Raw genomic sequence first — 23,619 nt, 5'->3', positions numbered from 1 at the left:
TACCCTTAATTATGGTATCTCACGAAATAGTTAATAAATAACAGCATTCTTTGGCATCTTTCCGCAATGCTCATAGCTTATGACAGTGAGGAGCGTCACAACAACCAACAGGAGAAAGACGCCGGCACGTGCTCATTGCATAGATGAGGAATGGAGCCCTATAACCAATCGTACAGAGACACCGGACGATGTGATGCCAGCTTGGTTTAGAGAAATCCTGGGCGGAGTTGAATGTTGACGAGGACTAAGCCTTGCTATGACAACGAGAATGCCATATTATGATTGGCTGGAACTTTGTTGTGTTATTTGTACACTGCGTTCTTTCTGGACATTAATGCTCATGTACGATATGCGTATGGATGATCGGAGGGGGTAGTTTTGATGATATTAAGGTACTCTTTATAATCAGATGTGATGTTTTTAACATGTTATTTGTAACTGCGCTACACAATTGGTTTTGTCTGTTATTGATTAGTGGTTGCTAATGAAGGGATGGTGTATACACTATTTAAGTGGGGTTATTGTGATATGTACTGTGCTTGATAAAGATCTTTGTAGATTGAAGCATCGCAACAGAAGGCAGAATAAACATGATGTGAGTTCACCAACTTGTGAGGCGCTGTCTTTTTTCTTCATGTGATGGTCAAATGTTTGCCAAGAAGGACTCCTTTGATGTGACATGCGCTTCCGTTGTGGGTAAAGCTAACCCTATTTTTCCATGAGGTGCTGTGAATTACCAATTCTTTGAACCTATTCATTACTAATGCTATAGTTATATGGTAAATAAAGACACAGCCAGAATAAAGTCCTTTAATTGAAAAAATGACGCAGACTCCTTTAATAATCTCAATTAAACCATACTTATGACCTCGCCTAATTCCACCGAAGCCCTCGATCTCATGTAATAAAACTAAAATAAAAAAACAACAATATACCATACCTGTCTATCGTTGTGTCCCACTCAGTAATCCATGTCTGGGGGATAAATAGTTTTCAACCTGGGTGGTGCCAAGATGCGACCATCCAGGCTGAGAACCACTGGTGAATGAGCTGCTGCGAGCACAGCATCATTGACCAGCAGAAATCATTCTATATACATAGAACTCTCATTATTCTCTTCTGCTCGTGCAGATCACCGGCAGAGCAGGGGAGAATGATGAGAGCCAACTTCAGCACCCGCTGCTGCGGAACAGTGCTTCTTCCCCGGCAGCCATCCGTGTGGTACTGATGTGGCACACGAGTGACACATGGTTGCCACATGTGTGCCGCAAGTATTACACACATGACACACAGACATTCGGACACGGATATCTCTGGTACCAGTTTTTCCAGCACCCGAAATATCAGGACATGTGAAAGAGGCCTTATTGTGTTTTTTAGGTCAATGTTGTTTTTTAGGTCAATGTTGTTTTACCTGTTGTGATTTTATGCATTTTTCTAGGAACTACGATACATGAATTAAAAAATATATAAAAATTATAGAGTAAAAAAATACATTTGGTGTGGAAATGAGGCTTAAAACCAGAAGGAAATGAAGTAGGCCCTCTTAAGTTGTCATCATGCTGCACAATATGTTTTTTTTTTTGTTTGTTTGTTTCTTAATTATCTCCTTTGAGGGAATAAATACCTACATTTTTCATTTTTGCATTTGATGAATGTAGACTACATCATTGTCTCAGATGATCTGCCAGCACTCCTGTCAGGTCTGTTGTAGACAATAATTGAAATGAAATAATGATAAAGTATCTTGTCTTATTCCTCAGAATTGAGAATTCCCCAGTTTTGAATAAATTGACAACTGGGTGTCACTAGTTGGGAGTGTATCCCTACACAGTCCATCCAATCATTGTCTAAGGAGACGCGATATTGACCTACCGTAGTTGTCAATTTATTCATAATTATTCAAGAGAATGACAGAAGAGTAGCAGAACAGAGTTCTAATAAAGCATGAACCAGATCTGTTATTTCAAAGAGAACAAACATTTCAAGAAAGCTTTTTGGTGCCAATTTTGTCAATTTTGATTGCTTAACTAGACTAAAACAAAGAAAAGGAAACAATGTTGTTCATTTTGGAGTTCTAAATTTCAAACATATTGAAAACAGTATTGTCCTATAAAATCATGTAAGTCTATGAAAATGTAGTACACATCATGACACTATCATAGTGATTACATATGGATATTTTAGGTGAGCATGATTTCATTTTTACAACGCCTACGAAAGTCAATGACATGTAAACTAATCCAATATGTAAAAAATAATTCATCTTTTTATTTCCTTATGGCAATATGTTCAAGCCTACACCTTTCAGCCAACAGCTGGAAATGCTAAAGTCATGCAGGTGGACATTAAATCATTGTTACCCATGTATGAATTAAAGAAACAGCTGCACCAATCACCTGACAAGGGCTCAGAAACACCGAAATCTGTTAACATTCTGATGTTGGGCCTGGTCCGCAGAGCCTTTACTAGATAGGCTGTAAATACACTTAGCATCCACAAACTGCTTTCACATAAAGGTGTGATGGTAAATCAATTTAGCTCAGAAATCACTTTATAAGGGTTCACTCACATTGGCGTGTATATAATCGGCCCATTCTCATCCAGGAGACTTGAACGATTTTCTCTCACTTGTCATCCGTATCCGTATTTTTACTCAGCAGTTACTCATCTTTTACAGAACCATTTACTGTTTCCTTTGCTACAGAATTCTAATGTATCCATAAAAATCAGATGCCATACTAATGGTTCTTATGGGATTTTTTGCTCACCCATCCCATTTCGGTGTGAAGTCGCAGCATGCTGCAATTTTTTTCTGTTGCTGAACACAGCTGAGATAAAATACAAAGATCTGCACTACCTCATTGATTAACATTAGTCTGAGTGTAATATCTGATTTTCTATCGTATTGCACTCGGTGTATTTATACGCAGATGTAAGCGAGCCCTAAAGATATCTTAACAGTTGTATAATCTTCATACATTGTAAGAGACAGAAAACGTATTCTAAGGTCTGTGATCAATACAATATAAAAAACTTTTAGCAAATTTTTTTTAGCAATTCCATATTTATCATATATCAAATGTTTAGGCTATGTTCTTATAATCTGCTTTTGGTTAGTTTTTGATATTGCTGATTTTCTGCACCATTTCTGCAACTATTAAGTAAAATAAGTTAGACAAAACTTTATTGATAGTAATGTCTAATGTGCGGATTACATACAGTATGTATTTTACTTGCAGATTTTCCGCAGCTAATGCAAGTCTATGGGAAAAATTTGCACATAAAACTCAGCGTACCTGTAAGAGAAATTGATATTTTGTGGATTTGAAACGCACCGCAGGTCAGTTTTATGCTGAGTTAAAAAGAAGCACATAGGACATGAGATTTCTGTAAATCTCAACCACTTTGCTGCAACTGTAAGACGCTGCATTTTTTGTTTAATATACAGCTTAACCCCTTTCTGACCTCAGATGGGATAGTACGTCCGAGGTCAGAACCCCGACTTTGATGTGGGTTCCGGTGGTGAGACTGCATCAAAGCCGGCAAATGTCAGCTGTTTTGTACAGCTGACATGTGCCCGCAATACCGGTGGGTGGAATCGCGATCCACCCGCCGCTATTAACTAGTTAAATACCGCTGTCAAACGCTGACAGCGGCATTTAACTAGCGCTTCAGGCCAAGGGGCCGGAAATGTGCGCATTGCTGAACCCCGTCACGTGATCAAGGGTTAGCGATGTGTCAGCATGACAACCAGAGGTCTATTGAAGAACCTCTATGGTTGTTGATGCCGGATTGCTATGAGCGCCACCCTGTGGTCGGCACTCATAGCAATGCTCCTACTACATAGGAGCAATCTGAGCATCGCTCCTATGTAGCAGAGCCAATGAGGCTAAGCCAGCTTCTGGCCTCCCATGAAGGCTATTAAAGCATGGCAAAAGTAAAAAAAAAAGTTGAAAAAAATAAAAAAATATTAAAGTTTAAATCACCCCCCCTTTCGCCCCATTCAAAATAAAACAAGAAAAAAATCAAATGTACACATATTTGGTATCGCAGCATTCAGAATTGCCAGATCTATCAATAAAAAACAAGGATTAACCTTGTTAGGGCTAGCGGAATGCACCAAGTATAGGTAGGAAGCAAAAAGGTGCGTTTGCAGCCCGGGGTCCACCGTGCAGAGGTATCTGCTGCAAAGTAATGGCGGATAACCTCTGAGCTCACACGTGGGTTAAGCTTCACCCCGTGTAAACTGAAAGCGATCTCTGTTGCCGCACAGAGTCGCGCTGTACACAAAAACTATAGCCCTAACTAGGGTTGTGCTTGCAAGCAAGCCAACGGCTATTTGCCCCACTGACGCTAACTGCCTGCCTCAGTGTACAGTCCCAGCGCTACAGTCTCACACCACATACAGTACAGACCAAAAGTTTGGACACACCTTCTCATTTAAAGATTTTTCTGTATTTTCATGACTATGAAAATTGTAAATTCACACTGAAGGCATCAAAACTATGAATTAACACATGTGGCATTATATACTTAACAAAAAAGTGTGAAACAACTGAAATTATGTCTTATATTCTAGGTTCTTCAAAGTAGCCACCTTTTGCTTTGATGACTGCTTGATGAGCTTCAAGAGGTAGTCACCAGGAATGGTTTTCACTTCACAGGTGTGCCCTGTCAGGTTTAATAAGTGGGATTTCTTGCCTTATAAATGGGGTTGGGACCATCAGTTGTGTTGAGCAGAAGTCTGGTGGATACACAGCTGAAAGTCCTACTGAATAGACTGTTAGAATTTGTATTATGGCAAGGAAAAAGCAGCTAAGTAAAGAAAAACCAGTAGCCATCATTACTTTAAGAAATGAAGGTCAGTCAGTCCGAAAAATTGGGAAAACTTTGAAAGTGTCCCCACATGCAGTTGCAAAAACCATCAAGCGCTACAAAGAAACTGGCTCACATGAGGACCGCCCCAGGAAAGGAAGACCAAGAGTCACCTCTGCTTGTGAGTATAAGTTTATCCGAGTCACCAGCCTCAGTAATCGCAGGTTAACAGCAGCTCAGATTAGAGACCAGGTCAATACCACACAAAGTTCTAGCAGCAGACACAGCTCTACAACAACTGTTAAGAGGAGACTTTGTGCAGCAGGCCTTCATGGTAAAATAGCTGCTAGGAAACCACTGCTAAGGACAGACAACAAGCAGAAGAGACTTGTTTGGGCTAAAGAACACAAGGAATGGACATTAGACCAGTGGAAATCTGTGCTTTGGGGTGATGAGTCCAAATTTGAGATCTTTGGTTCCAACCATCGTGTCTTTGCGGTGCAGAAAAGGTGAACGGATGGACTCTACATGCCTGGTTCCCACCGTGAAGTATGGAGGAGGAGGTGTGATAGTGTGGGGGTGCTTTGCTGCTGACACTGTTGAAGATTTATTCAAAATTGAAGGCATACTGAACCAGCATGGCTACCACAGCATCTTGCAGCGGCATGCTATTCCATCCGGTTTACGTTTAGTTGGACCATCAATTATTTTTCAACAGGACAATGATCCCAAACACACCTCCAGGCTGTGTAAGGGCTATTTGACCAAGAAGGAGAGTGATGGGGTGCTACGCCAGATGACCTGGCCTCCACAGTCACCAGACTTGAACCCAATCAAGATGGTTTGGGGTGAGCTGGAAAGCAGAGTGAAGGCAAAAGGGCCAACAAGTTCTAAGCATCTCTGGGAACTCCTTCAAGATTGTTGGAAGACCATTTCTGGTGACTACCTCTTGAAGCTCATCAAGAGAATGCCAAGAGTGTGTAAAGCAGTCATCAAAGCAAAAGGTGGCTACTTTGAAGAACCTAGAATATAAGACATATTTTCAGTTGTTTCACACTTTTTTGTTAAGTATATAATTCTACGTATGTTAATTCATAGTTTTGATGTCTTCAGTGTGAATGTACAATTTTCATAGTCATGAAAATACAGAAAAATCTTTAAATGGGAAGGTGTGTCCAAACTTTTAGTCTGTACTGTATATATAGAGAGTGGTAAAGTATCCACTGGCATAAGCCAAATACATTTGATACTAGCGCATGGTCGTGCGGCCATGCAAACCTTTTATAGTTGAAGCTCTTTCAGAACCTTCCTGGAGGACCAATAGGTGCTGCTACAGGGCCTGAACATGTGACCCCCGACCTCCAATGAGAGGTCCTCCCTTGAGCATGCTCAATGTGTGCAGGACTCAGTCCCAGAAAAGCCTGCTCACCGCTGACCAGTGCCGGCTACAAAGGGAGAGCCTGGAAAGACAGCAGTAACCCTTTGCACAGTATCAGGCTGAGCCAGATGCTGGGACCGACATCTCTGCTGAGCAGGCTCCACTGCTGCTGAAATAGAATGGGAGACCACAGCAGACATGGTTCGAGATTCCCCCTGTGCAGCGGCGGGAACTCGACACCTAACAAACCTGATCTCTAAATGGAGTAGCAAGAAAAAAATTTGAAAGGCCAGAATTACATTTTTTTGGTCGCCTCGACATTACATTAAAATGCAATAATGAGCGATCAAAGGAATATATCTGCACCAAAATTGTATCATTAAAAAGTCAGCTCAGCACACAAAAAATAAGCCCTCACCCAACCACAGATCACAAAAAATGGAGACACTACGGGTATCGGAAAATGGCCCAATTTTTTTTTTTTTAGCAAAGTTTGGAATTTTTTTACCACTTAGATAAAAAAATAACCTAGACATGTCTGGTGACTATGAAGTCACAATGACCTGGAGAATCATGATGGCAGTTCAGTTTTAGCATTTAGTGAACCTAGCAAAAAAGCCAAACAAAAAACAAGTGTGGGATTGCACTTTTTTTTACAATTTCACCGCACTTGTATTTTTTTTTTCCCATTTTCTAGTACATGACATGCTAAAACCAATGATGTCGTTCAAAAGTACAACTTGTCCCACAAAACATAAGCCCTCACATGGCCATATTGATGGAAAAATTAAAAAAGTTATGGCTGTGGGAAGGAGGGGAGTGAAAAACGAAAACACAAAACCAAAAACCTAAAGCTCATTCTGGGCACACAGCCTTAGGCCATTTCACATGTTCTGATATTTCCGGTACCGGAAAAAAATGGAACCGGATATGTCAATGTCCATGAGTCTGTGTGTATAATACTTGTGCACACGTATGTCAACCGTGTGCCGCATGAGTTCCACATGGATGGGTGCCAGGGTAGAAGCGCTATAGTAATCGCTGTTCCCCGGCGCTGGGTGCTGAAAACGGTTCTCATCATTCTGTTCACGCTGATCGTCAGCAGAGCAGGGGAGAATGATGAGACTTATTCAAGTGAGAACAATGACAGCAGGTGGCTACTAATGGGACTATTATTCTCATCAGCCTACACCTTTTGCCACTAATAACAGTGACAGCAGGAGCAGCTGATAGGAGTATTCATCAGCCGGCTCCATCGCTGTAAATAAATAATTTAAAAAAAATGGCGAGAGTTCCCCTCTATTTTCTATTACCAGCCAGGCAAAACTCAAAGCTGGGGACTGCAACCCTCAGCTGTCAGCTTCAGCAAGGCTGGTTATAAAGAATATATGGGTCCCCATGCTGTTTTTTTAATTATTTATATAAATAATTTTTAAAAATGGCATGGGGTCCCTCATTTTTTGACAACCAGCCTTGCTAAAGCTGACAGCTGTGGGCTGGTATTCTCAGTCTGGTAAGGGGCCATTGATATAGACCCCCTGCCTAAAAATAGCTGCCAGCACCCTCCCTGAAAAGGCACATCTATTAGATGTGTAAATTCTGGTGCTTTTCCTGTCTTGTGGCAAGTGGGGGTTCATATTTGTGGGGTTGATGTCACCTTTGTATTGTCAGGTGACATCAAGCCCACAGCTTAGTAATGGAGAAGTGTCTTAAGACACCTATCCATTACTAATCCTATAGTTACATGGTAAATAAAGACACAGCCAGAATAAAGTATTTTAATACAAATAAAACAAAACACAGTTTTCCATTTTTATTTAAAAATAACAAAGTTATTCTCACCTAACGCTTAATTCCGCTGAAACCCTCGTCTCCTGCAGTAAACCAAAAATAAAAAAAAATATCCCTCATCTACCCATCAATCTGTCCCACATTGTAATCCATGTCTGGGGGATAAATAGTTTTCAACCTAGACGGTGCCATGATGCGACTGTTCAGGCTGAGAACCACTGGTGAACGAGCTGCTGCGGTAAAATCATTGTAGTCACTGTGGGTAAGTGAGGCTGTGTTCCCAGCAGGGTTGAACTGCGGTGGCCTTAGTACCATGGGAAAAAGCCAGTGATCACGTCACCACAGTTCAAGCTCAGTGTCTTCACAGCAGATCACGCTCACAGCAACTCAATCACCAGTGGTTATCAGCCTTGGCGGTTGCATCTTGACAACTCTGCCGGTGATCATAAAGAGCAGGGAAGAATGATGATAGCTGTCTTCAGCACTTGACACCTGGGAACAGCGCTTACTGTACCACTTTTTCCTTGGCACCAGTGGGTGTCACACGGATGACATCCCAGTGTGTCATTTGAGTGAACATGTGCGGGATGTTTTGCGGCCGTGGTTAGTGAGGCTGCATTCCCAGCAGGGCTGAACTGCAGTGACCTCAGCACTGTGGGAAAAATCCAGTGATGAGGTCACCACAGTTCAAGCTCACTGTCTTCACAGCAGATCACACTTTCAGCAACTCATTCACCAGTGTTTCTCAGCCTTGACGGTCACATCTTGACATCTCTGCAGGCGATCAGCACGAGCAGGGGAGAATGATGAAAGCCATCTTCAGCACCCTGCGCGGGAGAACAGTGATTACTGTTTTTGTACCACTTCTTCCCTGGTGCAAGTTCGTGTCACATGCATGACATCCCAGTGTTTCATTTGAGTGTATGTGTCTGGGATGTTTTGCAGCCCGTGCTCATGGTAAAAACGGACATGTTAGCGTGTTTTGCCCACGGACACACAGTCTTTGGAAACACACTGACATGTACACAGATCTATTCACTTGAATGGATCTACGTGTGTCTGTCTCCGGTACAAGTGAAAACGGTCACCAAACGTACCAGAAACACGGATGTTTAAAAGAGCCTTTAGAGTTCTTTCACTCATCCTGATACTTCCGGTACTGGAAAAATCAGTACAGTAGATACAAGTCCATGTGTATCTGTGTTTAATACATGTGGCATACGTGTGGCAACCATGTGCCACCTGTGTTCCACATCAGTATCACATGTACTGGTGCCTGTGAATCAGCGGTACTGTTCATGCTTCTCCCTGGTGCCAGGTGCTCAAAACAGCTCTCGTCATTGTCCCCTGCTTGCTCAGCAATCATCGTGAAAGTTGTATTCAACTGATATCAGCGGTAGCTGATGGGAGTATTCATCAGCCGCCCTGTGCACTAATAAATAAATTAAGTTGGTGTTCCCCTGCATTTTTGATAACCAGCCAGGCAAAACTGACAGCTGCAGGCTGCAACCCTCAGCTGTCCGCTTTAGCAAGACTGGTTATAAGAAAATAGAGGGTTCCCTACACATTATTTTTTAATTATTTAAACAAATAATAGAAAAATGGCATAGGGTCCCGCTATTTTTGATAATCAGCCAAGCTAAAGCAGACAGCTGGGGGCTGGTATTCTAAGGCTGGTAAGGGGACATGGATATTGGCCCTCCCAGCCAAAAAAAAGCAGCCTGCAACTGCCTAGAAAAGGAGCATCTATTAGATGCACCAATTCTGACAATTTGCCCTGTTCTTCCCACTTGCCCTACAGTGGTGGCTGAAGTCTCTATAAGACACCTCTCCATTACTAATCCTATAGTTATATTGTAAAAAAAAACACACAGCCAGAATAAAGTCCCCTATTTGAAATGAAAACAAAACACACTTTTACTTTTTTATTTAAAAATAACAAACAAAGTTATACTCACTTAGTACCCATTCCATTGAAGCCCTCATCTCCTGTAATAAAAGAAAAATAAAAAACAAGCATACAGTGAAGGAAATAATTATTTGATCCCTTCCTGATTTTGTAAGTTTGTCCACTGACAAAGACAAGAACAGTCTATAATTTTAAGGGTAGGTTAATTTTAACATTGTGAGATAGAATATCAAAAATAAAATCCAGAAAATCACATTGTATAAATTATATAAATTTATTTGCATTTTGCATTGACAAATAACTATTTGATCCCCTACCAACCATTAAGAGTTCTGGCTCCTATAAACCAGTTAGACGCTCCTTATCAACTTGTTACCTGCATTAAAGATAGCTGTCTTACACAGTCACAATTATAAAAGACTCCTGTCCACAGATTCAATTAATCAGTCAGACTCTAACCTCTATAACATGGGCAAAACCAAAGAGCTTTTCAAGGATGTCAGGGACAAGATCATAGATCTGCACAAAGCTGGAATGGGCTACAAAACTAAACGTAAGACGCTGGGTGAGAAGAGTAGACAACTGTTGGTGCAATAGTAAGAAAATGGAAGAAATGCAAAATGACTGTTAATCGACATCGATCTGGGGCACCATGCAAAATCTCACCTTGTGGGGTATCCTTGACCAGGAGAAAGGTTATAGATCATCCTAAAACTACACGGGGGGACTTGTTAATGATCTCAAGGCAGCTGGGACCACAATCATCAAGAAAACCATTGGTAACTCATTACGTCTTAAAGGTTTAAAATCCTGCAGTGCCTACAAGGTCTGGGATAACTCATTTTCAAATTGGATGGTGCCAAGATGCAATTCATCAAGGATACCATGGGTCACTGAGGCTGCATTCCCAGCCAGGCCCCTGAACTACAGTGACCTCAGCACCATGAGGCCGCTTTCAAACGTCAGTGTCTCTGGTACGTGTAGTGACAGTTTTCTCACGTACCGGAGACACTGACACACGTAGACCCATTCAAATGAATGGGTCTATGCACATGTTTCCGTGTTTTCACGGACCGTGTGTCCGTGTCGAAAACACGGAGACATGTCCGTTTTTCTCCGGCAGCACGGTCCGCAAAGCGTCCCGCACACATGCACACGAAGAACAGTGTGCACTCTCCTCCGTGTGCACGTACTGCCCGCAGGAGAGACAGCGCTACAGTAAGCGCTGTCCCCCATGCGTGTGGTGGTGAAGGTGGCATTCATCTCTTCTCCCCTGCAGGAGAGAAGAGATGAGAAATCAAGTTTTTTCTTTTGCTAAAAATAAAGTTTGGTGGTCACCTCCCGCCTACCACCCCTCCCCACCCACCGTGTGCTGACCACTTGCAGAGAAATACTCACCCAGCTCCCGCGATGTCTCCTCTCAGCACCGGCAGCTTGTCCTGTGTGAGCGGTCATGTGGTGCTGCTCATCACAGTGATGAATATGCACATATTCATCACTGTAATGAGCGGTACCATGTGACCGCTCACACAGGACAAGATGCCGGCGCTGAGAGGAGGCATCGCGGGAACTGGGTGAGTATTTCTCTGCAAGCGGGCGGGCGCATGGGGGGTGGGAGGCGGGAGGTGACCCCCAAACTTTATTTTTAACAAAAAAAAAAACCTTGATTTCTCATCTCTTCTCTCCTGCAGGGGTGAAGAGATGAATGCCGCCTTCAGCACCACACGCAGGGGACAGCGCTTACTGTAGCGCTGTCTCTCCTGCACGGTCCGTGTGGTCCTCAGGCGGCACACGGCTCCCGCACGTGTGCCACACTGATGTGCCATGTGGGCACACGGACACACGGACACGGATAACTCCGGTACCGATTTCTCTGGTACCGGAATTATCTGGACGTGTGAGACTGGCCTGAGAAAGAGTCTCATGGTGCAGCTCTCAGCTCAGTGAGTTCACCACAGTTTAGCTCAGTGATTTCACAGATATATAAGATTATCTCAGCACAAGAACATTTTTTTAACACTCCCAATTCTGGAACTTGTTTTTATTCCAAGATATATTAATTAAAAAATGAATTTTGACAACCCCTTTAAAAATACATTTTGCGCAAAATACACCAGCACAACATTTTAAGATTTATAGTATGCTTCCCAAATAGAAATGGACAGATAAGGAAAAATCACCTGGATTTTCCAGGAAAATTCAATTTACATAGAAGTTATTCTCTGTGGAATTAATGACCCTTATTATGTCTTAGGGTCTCTGCAAACCCAAAAGCATAATGACTGCAAAATTTAAATATAATAAAAATACTTATACTCACCTTACCTATAACCTCTCTGTTCCTCATTGTAACTGGGTGTGTTTCTCAGTGTACCTTCTTATCACCGCCACTAAGCACTGACTCCCCAGGCCTCTTCTCGTCAGGCTTGGACTTCCAGCTCTGGACAGGTTGGGATTAGTGTTGAGCGATACCGTCCGATACTTGAAAGTATCGGTATCGGAAAGTATCGGCCGATACCGGCAAAGTATCGGATCTAATCCGATACCGATACCCGATACCAATACAAGTCAATGGGACTCAAGTATCGGACGGTATCCCTGATGGTTGCCAGGGTCTGAAGGAGAGGAAACTCTCCTTCAGGCCCTGGGATCCATATTAATGTGTAAAATAAAGAATTAAAATAAAAAATATTGCTATACTCACCTCTCCGACGCAGCCTGGACCTTACCGAGGGAACCGGCAGCGTTGTTTGCTTAAAATGCGCGCTTTTACTTCCTTCCGTGACGTCACGGCTTGTGATTGGTCGCGTGCCGCCCATGTGGCCGCGACCAATCACAGCAAGCCATGACGTAATTTTCAGGTCCTCAATGCCTAATTCTAGGCATTCATGATTTTAAAATTACGTTCCGGCTTGTGATTGGTCGCGTCGCGGTCACATGGGCGACGCGACCAATCACAGCAAGGAAGGAAGTAAAAGCGCGCATTTTAAGCAAACAACGCTGCCGGTTCCCTCGGTGAGGTCCAGGCTGCGTCGGAGAGGTGAGTATAGCAATATTTTTTATTTTAATTCTTTATTTTACACATTAATGTTGTTTCGATACCGATACCCGATACCACAAAAGTATCGGATCTCGGTATCGGAATTCCGATACCCGCAAGTATCGGCCGATACCCGATACTTGCGGTATCGGAATGCTCAACACTAGTTGGAATGCTTCAGTGCAAGCCTTCGTAAGATCACCACGTCATAAAATCATGTCGTACGCCATGACTTTTAAGTATGCATGCTCGGAAACGTTCTGGGACTCATCAGAGCCAGAAGTCTCGGCCTAGCTTGAAGAGGCTAGGGATTCAGCTCTCAGAAGGTGGTAAGAAGATGCATGTAATTTCCATAAAACATACAAAACCTACAAGAAACAAAATGGGTTTTTGCTCATTTTGCTTCTTGTAGGTTTTGTATGTTTTACGGCAATGTGAACATGCATTTACGTGCTGCATGTATACCAACTCAAAAAAAGCTCAATTTTTGTGTTTTTTCTTTGTATTTTTGCCGGGGTGTGGACTCTCCTGAGCTGGAAAATACATGTAAAGGCTTCCCTAGACTGGTGTCCACTGGTTGAGACCCGGTCCTTTTGTCTGCCCTTATTCACACACTGAGGTCAACTCTGACATGGTAAGGTTTTTAATATTAGACAGTGTAGGACTGTCCCAGTCAGAGTTTTTGTCAATGGTGGGATGGCTTTTATGCTATTTTTGATCAAAAACAGTATTACTAAGAACTCTGTTATTTAAATGCACTTGCTTTTTACTTATTTTGTTACAGCAGGGTTTTTGCTCATTTGGTTTCTTGTAGGTTTTGTATGTTTTATGGCCAATGTGAACATGCGTTTATGTTTTGCATGTATACCAACTCAAATAAAACTAAATTTTTGTGCTTTTTCTACAGGAGAGAATGACAGCAAAGCTGAGCTGCAGGGATCCGTCCTTCTTCCTGCCCGCGCTTCCTGTCTTACACAGCAGCACAGCTGGATGATGTGATCATTCAGTGCGTGGCTGTGGCTGTGCCAGAGAGAGGAAGCTGCCAGTGATGAAGATGCTGTAGGTGCTGGGGAACATGCGGGAAGTAAGTGGTGTGTGTCTGTCTGTCTATCTGCCTGCATGTATGTGTCTTGGTGTGTGTGCTGCGGCCGCCAGGGAAATTGTAGAGAGGTGAGTGGTGCTGTGTGTGCTTGGTGTGTATAGGTGGTGGAGAGGGCAATGACTGGGGTGATGTAGAGGGCAATGATGGGGGTGAAGGGTAGAGAAAGCAATGATAGAGTTGGTGAAAAGGGCAATGATGGGGTTGTGGGGGAGAAGGCAATGATGGAGGTGGCGGAGAGGCCAATGATGGGGGTGGTGGGGAGAAAGCAATCATAGAGGTGGTGCAAAGGGTAATGATGGGGTGGTAGGGGATGGCAATGATGGAGGTGATGGAGAGGACAATGATGGGGGTGGTGAGGGAGAAAACAATGTCAGAGGTTGTGGAAAGGGCAATGATGGGGTGGTGGGAAAGAAGGCAATGATGGAGGTGATGGAAAGGGAAATGATGGGTGTGGTAGGGGAAAAAGCAATTATAAAGGTGGTGGAAATGGCAACGATGGGGAGGTGGGGGAGAAGGCAATAATGGTGGTGGTTGAAAGGGCAGTGATGAGGGTGGTGGGGGAGAAAGCAATGATAGAGGTGGTGGAAAGTGCAATGATGGGGTGATGGAGAGGCCAATGATGGGGGTGGTGGGGGAGAAAGCCATGAAAGAGGTGGTGGATAGGGCACTGATGGAGGTGTGGAAAGGGCAGTGATGGGGTGGTGGAGGAGAAGGCAATGATGGGGTGGTGGGTGAGAAGGCAATGATGGAGGAGGTGGAGAGGACAATGATGGGGGTGGTGGAGAGGCAATGAAGGGGGTGTTGGAGAAGGCAATCATGGAGGTGATGAAGAGGGCAATGATGGAGGAGGGGGAGGACAATGAGGGATGTTGGGGATTGGGATGGGAGGAAGGGACTTACAAACAGTGGGAGGTGGAGGAAGACATTAGATATTTATGTAAAATTAATTTGGTGGTGGAGGAAGATGCTAAGCCCCTGATAGCAATCTCCCCCATCTCACAATTCATTGTGATGCTATCAGGGACTTAAAATTTATTGGGGATTGGAAGAGAAGGGGGTAACGTGCATAGGACCCTTTATCATGAAATGAAAGGTGGGAGAAGACGCTGTTGGGGACTTGTATTGAATTGGTAGGTGGTGGAGGATGCTCAGTACCTGATAGCATCATGTTGATTTTGGGGTGGGAGAAGATGCTATCAAGTACTTATAGATAGTGGATGATGGGGAAACAGGACAGGGACTAAGGCTATGTGCACACGTGCTGGATTTGCAGGAGAAAATTCTGCTGCATATCCTAATGTGATGGCAGTAAGAAAGTTGCGTAAAATGTATTTTTTTTCCAATTTTTTTGCCATGCTTTTGTTATGTTTTTTCCCCATTAGTATGGGAGAAATGCGCTGCAAGAATCGAGATTATGCAGATTTTAATCTGCTGCAAATCTGCAAGGAAACAATAAGCAGTGCGTGCATGTCATGTTGGACGCTATTCACACTAGGGCGTCCGACAGACAGCGGTAATTCCACATTCGTCCACTATACGCTCAGTGGCGCCAGCTAGACTTTATCCAGGTTGTCCGGGGTTAATCTAGCTGATAATCGGGTTGGAGACTGGGTCACGCCCATGGCCTTTAAATAGTCATTCTGGACTTTGGGCGTCGCCGATTATAGCTTGTGTCTTGTGCCTGGTGATCTCGGTCTGGAGTGGTGGTCTAGGAGAAGAAATATCGTATCTGTTGGTGTATTATCCTTTGTCATATTTCTCCTTCCTATATTTGTATTTGTTTTGCCCTGTGCACATTAGTGTTTTCCTGTGTGTCTGCGGCGTGGTGCATTTTTAGTTTTCTCTAGTCTGAGGGATATCGCAGGGGCTCGGGTAATCAGCTGTAGTCTACCCAGTACCCGCATGACATTATAATCGGCCTAAATAAATTTTGGATGCCATGGATCCCATGACTTCCATAACCCGCCAGTTGGAGGCGCTGTCCTTACAGGTCACTGAGTTGAAGGGGGAAGTTCAGCAACAGGGTCTTGTAGTTTCTAATGTGCAAGCTGAAACTGCAGGTAGAGTTGCAGAGCCAAAGATTCCTTTACCTGAGAGGTTTGCTGGGGAACGCAGTAAATTTGTTGTTTTTCGTGAAGCTTGCAAATTATATTTTCGTATGCGCCCGGTTTCCTCAGGTAATGAGGCTCAGCGTGTGGGCCTGGTACTGTCATTACTGAACGGAGACCCCCAAGCATGGGAATTTTCATTACCATCTCATTCAGCTGCATTTAACTCGGTGGAGTTTTTTTTTCTGCTCTTGGGCTCATATATGATGATCCTGACAGATTGGCTCTAGCAGAATCTAAAATACGCGCTCTCCACCAGGGGTAGCGAATGGCGGAGGATTACTGTTCTGAATTTCGCCTCTGGGCGGTGGACACACAATGGAATGACCCGGCGCTGCAGAGTCAATTTGTACATGGGGTTTTGAGAAGGGTTAAATAAGCCCTCCTGATGTATGAGACTGCTGCTTCTTTAGAGTCTGCCATGAGTCTTGTTGTCTGCATTGATCGCCGTTTGCATCAGGGGGTGCAAGAAACACCGCTTATGGGGGAGGGCATAGGTGCACGTGAGGTTGCTGCAGGTGAGCCCACGGAGCCTATGCAAATCACGGGGGTGTCACATCATCGAGCCCCCTCACTCAGGAAGCAGGGAGCTTGTTTTTGCTGTGGTAAAAAAGGGCATTATGTTAATGCTTGTCCTCTGTTTTCTAAGAAAAGCGCAACGGCGGAAAACTACTAAGCTCAGAGGGTGTGGAGGAGGCCAATCTGAGCTTATATATTAATAACACAGTGTATACCCAGGTGATCCTGTATCCCCTGTTCTCATATATTAAGGTATGAAGGAAAAAGGACCTATATATTTTAAAATAATAGAGAGTGACCACCGGGTGCGCTGTGCAAACCTATAGTGAGAACCACTATGTACGCTAGATTATGGACAATGCAATACAGTATGGACCAAAGATAAAAGAAACTATACACCCACGGGAATAGTGAAATTTAGCCTTTATTAATGGTGATACCAGAAAGATTTTTTTAAAAACTTTTTAAAACATATATAGATGATCAAATAGCAGGATAAAATTACATCTCGGTCCCCATTAAAACATCAGGATTTTGCAGGTTTCTATTGTAAACTACTACCACACTTAAAAAATATGTACCATAAAATGACCATGTGCACTAAAAAATATATATAAGATAAAATATTTCTTTGCTCAATAACCACATATAAAAAAGGTCATGAGGTGCAAACACCAAAGTGCAAAAGAGTGCAAATAAAAATGTTCAGTGCCTCACAAAGAAAAGAACTCCTGAGTCAGCATCTGCTGACCGTGTATAACAAAAAAATATTTAATGCAGTGATGTGCCAAAAAAATATATAATATATAAGGTGCCAGAATCAGTGCATATAGCGCTGTCTCCTATGTCAGCCTCTGCTGACCATGGATACAGTGCCTGAATTAGTGCGGCAATGTACCAAAATCACGTGGTATATAGTACAGAAAAAATCCCATGCATATGTACCTGGGGGGACCAACGGCTATTCCTGCGCACCCGACGCGCGTTTCGGAAATTGCTCTCCTTCGTCAGGGGTAGCTAAACCGTGACGCGGGTGCCGGAACTTCCGGTCCTCCGGACCGGGCATGCGCCGTACAGATCCGGGACGCAGCGTTCGGGTATAGTTCATTATAAAAAGCCCTCTTACCACGGTTTAGCTACCCCTGACGAAGGTACATATGCATGGGATTTTTTCTGTACTATATACCACGTGATTTTGGTACATTGCCGCACTAATTCAGGCACTGTATCCATGGTCAGCAGAGGCTGACATAGGAGACAGCGCTATATGCACTGATTCTGGCACCTTATATATTATATATTTTTTTGGCACATCACTGCATTAAATATTTTTTTGTTATACACGGTCAGCAGATGCTGACTCAGGAGTTCTTTTCTTTGTGAGGCACTGAACATTTTTATTTGCACTCTTTTGCACTTTGGTGTTTGCACCTCATGACCTTTTTTATATGTGGTTATTGAGCAAAGAAATATTTTATCTTATATATATTTTTTAGTGCACATGGTCATTTTATGGTACATATTTTTTAAGTGTGGTAGTAGTTTACAATAGAAACCTGCAAAATCCTGATGTTTTAATGGGGACCGAGATGTAATTTTATCCTGCTATTTGATCATCTATATATGTTTTAAAAAGTTTTAAAAAAAATCTTTCTGGTATCACCATTAATAAAGGCTAAATTTCACTATTCCCGTGGGTGTATAGTTTCTTTTATCTTTGGTCCATACTGTATTGCATTGTCCACAATCTGAGCTTATGCATATCCTCCATGGTGGTCTCCCAATGTATGCTTCCTGCCAGAGTTATGGTCGCTGGCAGAGAGCTGCCAATCACTGTTTTTGTGGATAGTGGGTCGGCCACTAATCTCATTGATGAGGAGTTTGCGCGCACGGCCGGGTTCATGGTCGAAAAACTGCCTCATCCTATCCGGGTGGTCACCATCAATGCTACTCCACTCCCACAGGGGGAGATTACTGAGTTTGTGGCTAAGGTTAAAGCCCACATTGGCGTCCTACATTCTGAGCAAGTTACATGTAGGGTGCTCAGTAATCTTCCTGCACAAATGGTTCTGGTTTTTCCATGGTTGTCTATGCACAACCCGGTGATTGACTGGAAAACTCAGGACATAATTTAGTGGAGCGGATTCTGCCAGGAGAATTGCCTGGCCACATGTGTTTCCGCTGTGACTCCTAGCATTCCTGAGTCACTGCTGAATTTCGCAGATGTGTTCTCTGAGAATGGTTGCTCAGAATTGCCACCACATCGATCCTATGACTGTACTATTAGGTTTAAACCAGGGGCCGAGTTGCCGAAAGCTAGCATGTTTACATCTCTGGTCCTGAGAGGCAAGCTTTAAAAGACTACATTGCTGAGAGTTTGAGCAAAGGGCACATCAGGCCTTCGTCCTTGCCGGGGGCAGCGGGGTTCTTCTTCGTTAAGAAGAAAGATGGCGGACTATGCCCATGTCTGGATTTCAGGGAGTTAAACCAGATTACGGTCCGGGATCCATACCCTATGCCACTGATACCTGATTTCTTCAACCAGGTGGCTGGTGCTAAGTGGTTTTCCAAGCTTGACCTCAGGGGGGCATACAACCTCATAAGAGTCTGTCAAGGTGATGAGTGGAAGACAGCTTTTAATACTCCTGAGGGTCATTTTGAAAATTTGGTGATGCCATTTGGGTTGACAAACGCGCCTGCTGTATTTCAACATTTCATAAATGATGTGTTCTCGCATGTACTGGGGAAATTCATTATTGTGTACCTAGATGACATTCTCATTTATTCATGCGACCGTGATACTCATTTAGATCATGTGAGGCAGGTGTTACAGCTACTCAGAGAAAATAAGCTCTATTCAAAACTGGAGAAATGTGTTTTTTTGGTTCAGGAGTTGCCTTTCTTGGGTTATATTGTGTCTGCTTCAGGGTTTAAAATGGACGCCGCTAAGGTGCAAGCGGTGCTGCATTGGGAACGGCCTGATAACCTAAAAGCACTCCAGCGGTTCCTTGGATTTTCTAATTATTATAGAAAATGTATCAAAGATTTTTCTACCATTGCTAAACCGCTTACTGACATGATGAAAAAGGGTACCAATTTCTCCGTCTGGCCTGAGGCTGCTGTGCGCGCTTTCGATTTTCTGAAGAATAGTTTTGTTTCGGCCCCCATTCTGGTGCAACCGGACATATCAAAACCATTTACCGTGGAAGTCGATGAGTCTGAGGTTGGAGTGGGGGCAGTGCTGTCACAAGGCTCATCCTTGGGCGAGTTGCGTCCATACGCCTACTTTTCCAAGAAGCTGTCGCCCGCCGAACGTAACTACGATATCGGCAACAGGGAGTTGTTGGCTATCAAGTTGGCTTTTGAGGAATGGCGACACTTCTTGGAGGGGTCAATCCACCAGGTTACAGTTATCACTGACAATAAAAATCGGCTTTATTTAGAGTCAGCCAAGCGTCTGTCCCCCAGGCAGGCTCGCTGGGCATTGTTTTTCACGCGATTCAACTTTTTTGTTACGTACCGACCGGGGTCTAAAAACACTAAGGCAGATGCTTTATCTAGGTGTTTTCCGGGGGAGAACTTCGGGAAGATCCGGTACCCATCCTCCAAAAGAGTGTAGTGGTCTCGGCTCTCACGACAGAGGTTGAAGCTGAGATTGCCGAGGCTCAGGGGAAGTACCACCAGAGCTTCCCATTAACAAATCATTTGTACTGCTCCATCTTCGCCTAAAGGTGTTGGGTGAGCATCATGATGCTGTTCTGGCTGGCCATCCAGGGGTTAGGGGTACCTTGGAGCTGGTGTCGTGTCGGTTTTGGTGGCCCAAAATCCGTCAGGACGTGGTCTCGTACGTATCAGCATGTACCACGTGTGCTAGGGCTAAGACACCTCGCTCCCATCCTGCTGGCTCATTACATCCTTTAGGGGTACCCAGTAGGCCATGGACGGAGATCTCCATGGATTTTATTACAGACCTACCCTCCTCAGCTGGGAACAAGGTCATCTTGGTGGTTGTTGATCGGTTCTCAAAGATGTCGCACTTTGTGTCCTTGCCTTCGTTGCCTAACGCAAAGACTCTGACTCAGATTTTTGTGCAGGAGGTGGTCAGACTTCACGGGGTCCCGTCTGACATAGTGTCAGATAGGGGTACTCAGTTTGTGGCAAAGTTTTGCTCACGGCTGGGGATCAAGTTGTCGCATTCTTCGGCGTTTCATCCTCAGTCAAATGGTCAGACCGAGCATATGAACCAAAATTTGGAGCAGTACTTATGCTGCTTTGTTTCTGACAACCAGGAGGAGTGGTCGACGTTCCTTCCTTTGGCTGAGTTTGCCATTAATAATCACTGCCAGGAATCATCTGGGGAGTCCCCGTTCTTTTGTGTTTATGGGTACCATCCTCAATTTTGTACTCTGCATCAGGGTGGCTCTGCTGGCATTCTGAGGAGGACCAGCTAGAGCACAACTGTCATCCGATTGGAGGAGAGTGAAACAGCGCTTGCTGAGCGTGGGTGCAAGGTACAAACGAGTGGCTGACAGTAGACGTGTGCCAGGTCCGGACCTGAGTGTGGGTGATTGGGTGTGGTTGTCCACAAAAATCATAAAACTCAAAGTACCATCCCTGAAATTGGGTCCAAGGTTTATTGGTCCATTTAGGGTCGCCGCCATCATTAACCCAGTAGCCTACCGATTGGAGCTTCCTACGGTATATAAAATACACAACGTGTTTCACAGATCTCTTTTAAAGAAGGTGGTGAGTTCCGTGGATGCGGCGCCGATGCCACCTCCAGTCTTAGTGGATGGCAATTTGGAGTTTGAAGTCTCCAAGGTGGTTGACTCTCGTATAGTGGGCCGCACATTACAGTACCTGGTACACTGGCGTGGTTATGGGCCGGAGGAGAGGTCTTGGGTACCAGCTTCGGACATACATGCGGACTGGCTGGTCAGTATGTTTCACTGCCGCCATCCGGACAAGCCAGGTCGTATAAGTCGTGAGGGCCCTGGGGTCCCTCGTAGAAGACGGGGTACTGTCATGTCAGATGCTATTCACACTAGGGCGTCCGACAGACACCGGTAATTCCACATTCGTCCACTATACGCTCAGTTGCGCCGGCTAGACTTTATCCAGGTTGTCCGGGGTTAATCTAGCCGGTAATCGGGTTGGAGGCTGGGTCACGCCCATGGCCTTTAAATAGTCATTCTGGATTTTGGGCGTCGCCGATTATAGCTTGTGTCTTGTGCCTGGTGATCTCGGTCTGGAGTGGTGGTCTAGGAGAAGAAATATCATATCTGTTGGTGTATTATCCTTTGTCATATTTCTCCTTCCTATATTTGTATTTGTTTTGCCCTGTGCACATTAGTGTTTTCCTGTGTGTCTGCGGCATGGTGCGTTTTTAGTTTTCCCTGTCTGTGCTTTCTGTAGGGGTTGGTGTGTGGTCTTATCACTGGGTGGCGGGTGAAGGTTTCAGCATAGGACTGAAACAGGAGTCAGGGTCAGGCCGGACGGCCCAGACAAGCACACCATCAGTGTAAATTCTGGGAGAGGGACAGACAGGGTTTTCTGAGGGATATCGCAGGGGCCCAGGTAATCAGCTGTAGTCTACCCAGTACCCGCCTGACAGTGCATGAGACTTCAGGGATCTCATTCACTTTTCATGTACTGTAAAACCTTGCATATATTTCGTGGGCACATAGCCTTATGATTAATTGGGGAGAGTCACAGACTGAATCATTTATATTATTGGGAGTCAGAGATTATAGTTAATGGGGGGCACAGTGCTGCTTATCACTTTATATACCAGCTGATTTTCTCACACTACAGAGTTCATATGCTTCGGTGATGGCACCACTAGTCACTGAAGCTCCGTTCCCTGCATTTCATTCATTCCCCAGTCATTTACAGCTGGGAGCGGCCGCATTAGCAGCGCTTTTGGTTGTAAAATGTAAATGCCCCCAGATATGGATTGCTGCGTGGGACTTGACTGTACGGTGGACAGGTATGGGATATTGTTGTTTTTTTATTTTGGATTTTTTTTACAGAAGAACGGGGGCTTCACTTGGATTGACCGTACAATAAAGATGTTAAAACCTGTGTGTTCAGTGTCGGACTGGGGTGCCAAGGGCCCACCAGTAACAATGACTTTGGGGGGCCCACTTTTCATATCCATACAAATATTACACTACCCTCGTTCTCAAATGTACCTATATATTTATAGAATAATAAACTAGGCAGTTTGGTTAATGAATTATTATGAGATGCAATTTTTTTCTGTACAGAGTAAATCATGTGAATTATGCCAAGTACTACTCATTGGGGGTCAGTGTCTGCACAGGGGCCCACCGGTCAATTCCCCTATTCCCCTATGGGCCAGTCCGAGCCTGTGTGTGCTTCATTCTTTCATTAAAATACTTTATTCTTAATATGTGTGTGTGTATTTTTAACCCTTTCAGACTACTGAATTAATAACACAGGTCAAAAAAAAAAATTTTTTTTCTGGTGTCCAAAATATTTTAATGAATTTGGGGTATTTTTGGGTGCTGATTCTGAATATGCTATCAGTTTTGCCAGATTGGCTCAAGTTTTTGAGATTTTTGGTATCTTATTTATAGCACTTGTTGGTAAATGCGACGCATCATCTCATTAATTTCTTTGGATTAGTACTTGAACTGAGCAGTTCTCAATATAGTTTTGTGTTAATTAGTGTTCTAAAAGTTTGTTCATAGCTTGATTTTTGCACTAACTTTATGTTGTTGTCTGTTTTCCAGTGAAAAGCATGAACTCATCAAGAAGAAGTTGTCTTAACGATCCAGACTCATTCTGTTACATTTGTGGTGAATACACACTGCCAAAACATAGAAGAAACATAACAGACTTCGTAAAAAAAGTGTATTTTGCCTATTTTGGGGTTATGCTTGGGGACCAAGACAAGTTTTGGGCACCACACATAGTGTGCAAAGCATG

The sequence above is a fragment of the Ranitomeya variabilis genome, chromosome 2, assembly GCF_051348905.1.
Source record: "Ranitomeya variabilis isolate aRanVar5 chromosome 2, aRanVar5.hap1, whole genome shotgun sequence".
NCBI classification, from domain to species: Eukaryota; Metazoa; Chordata; class Amphibia; order Anura; family Dendrobatidae; genus Ranitomeya; species Ranitomeya variabilis.
The sequence above is the reverse complement of the archived record's forward strand: the minus strand, read 5'-3'. Positions refer to the sequence as shown.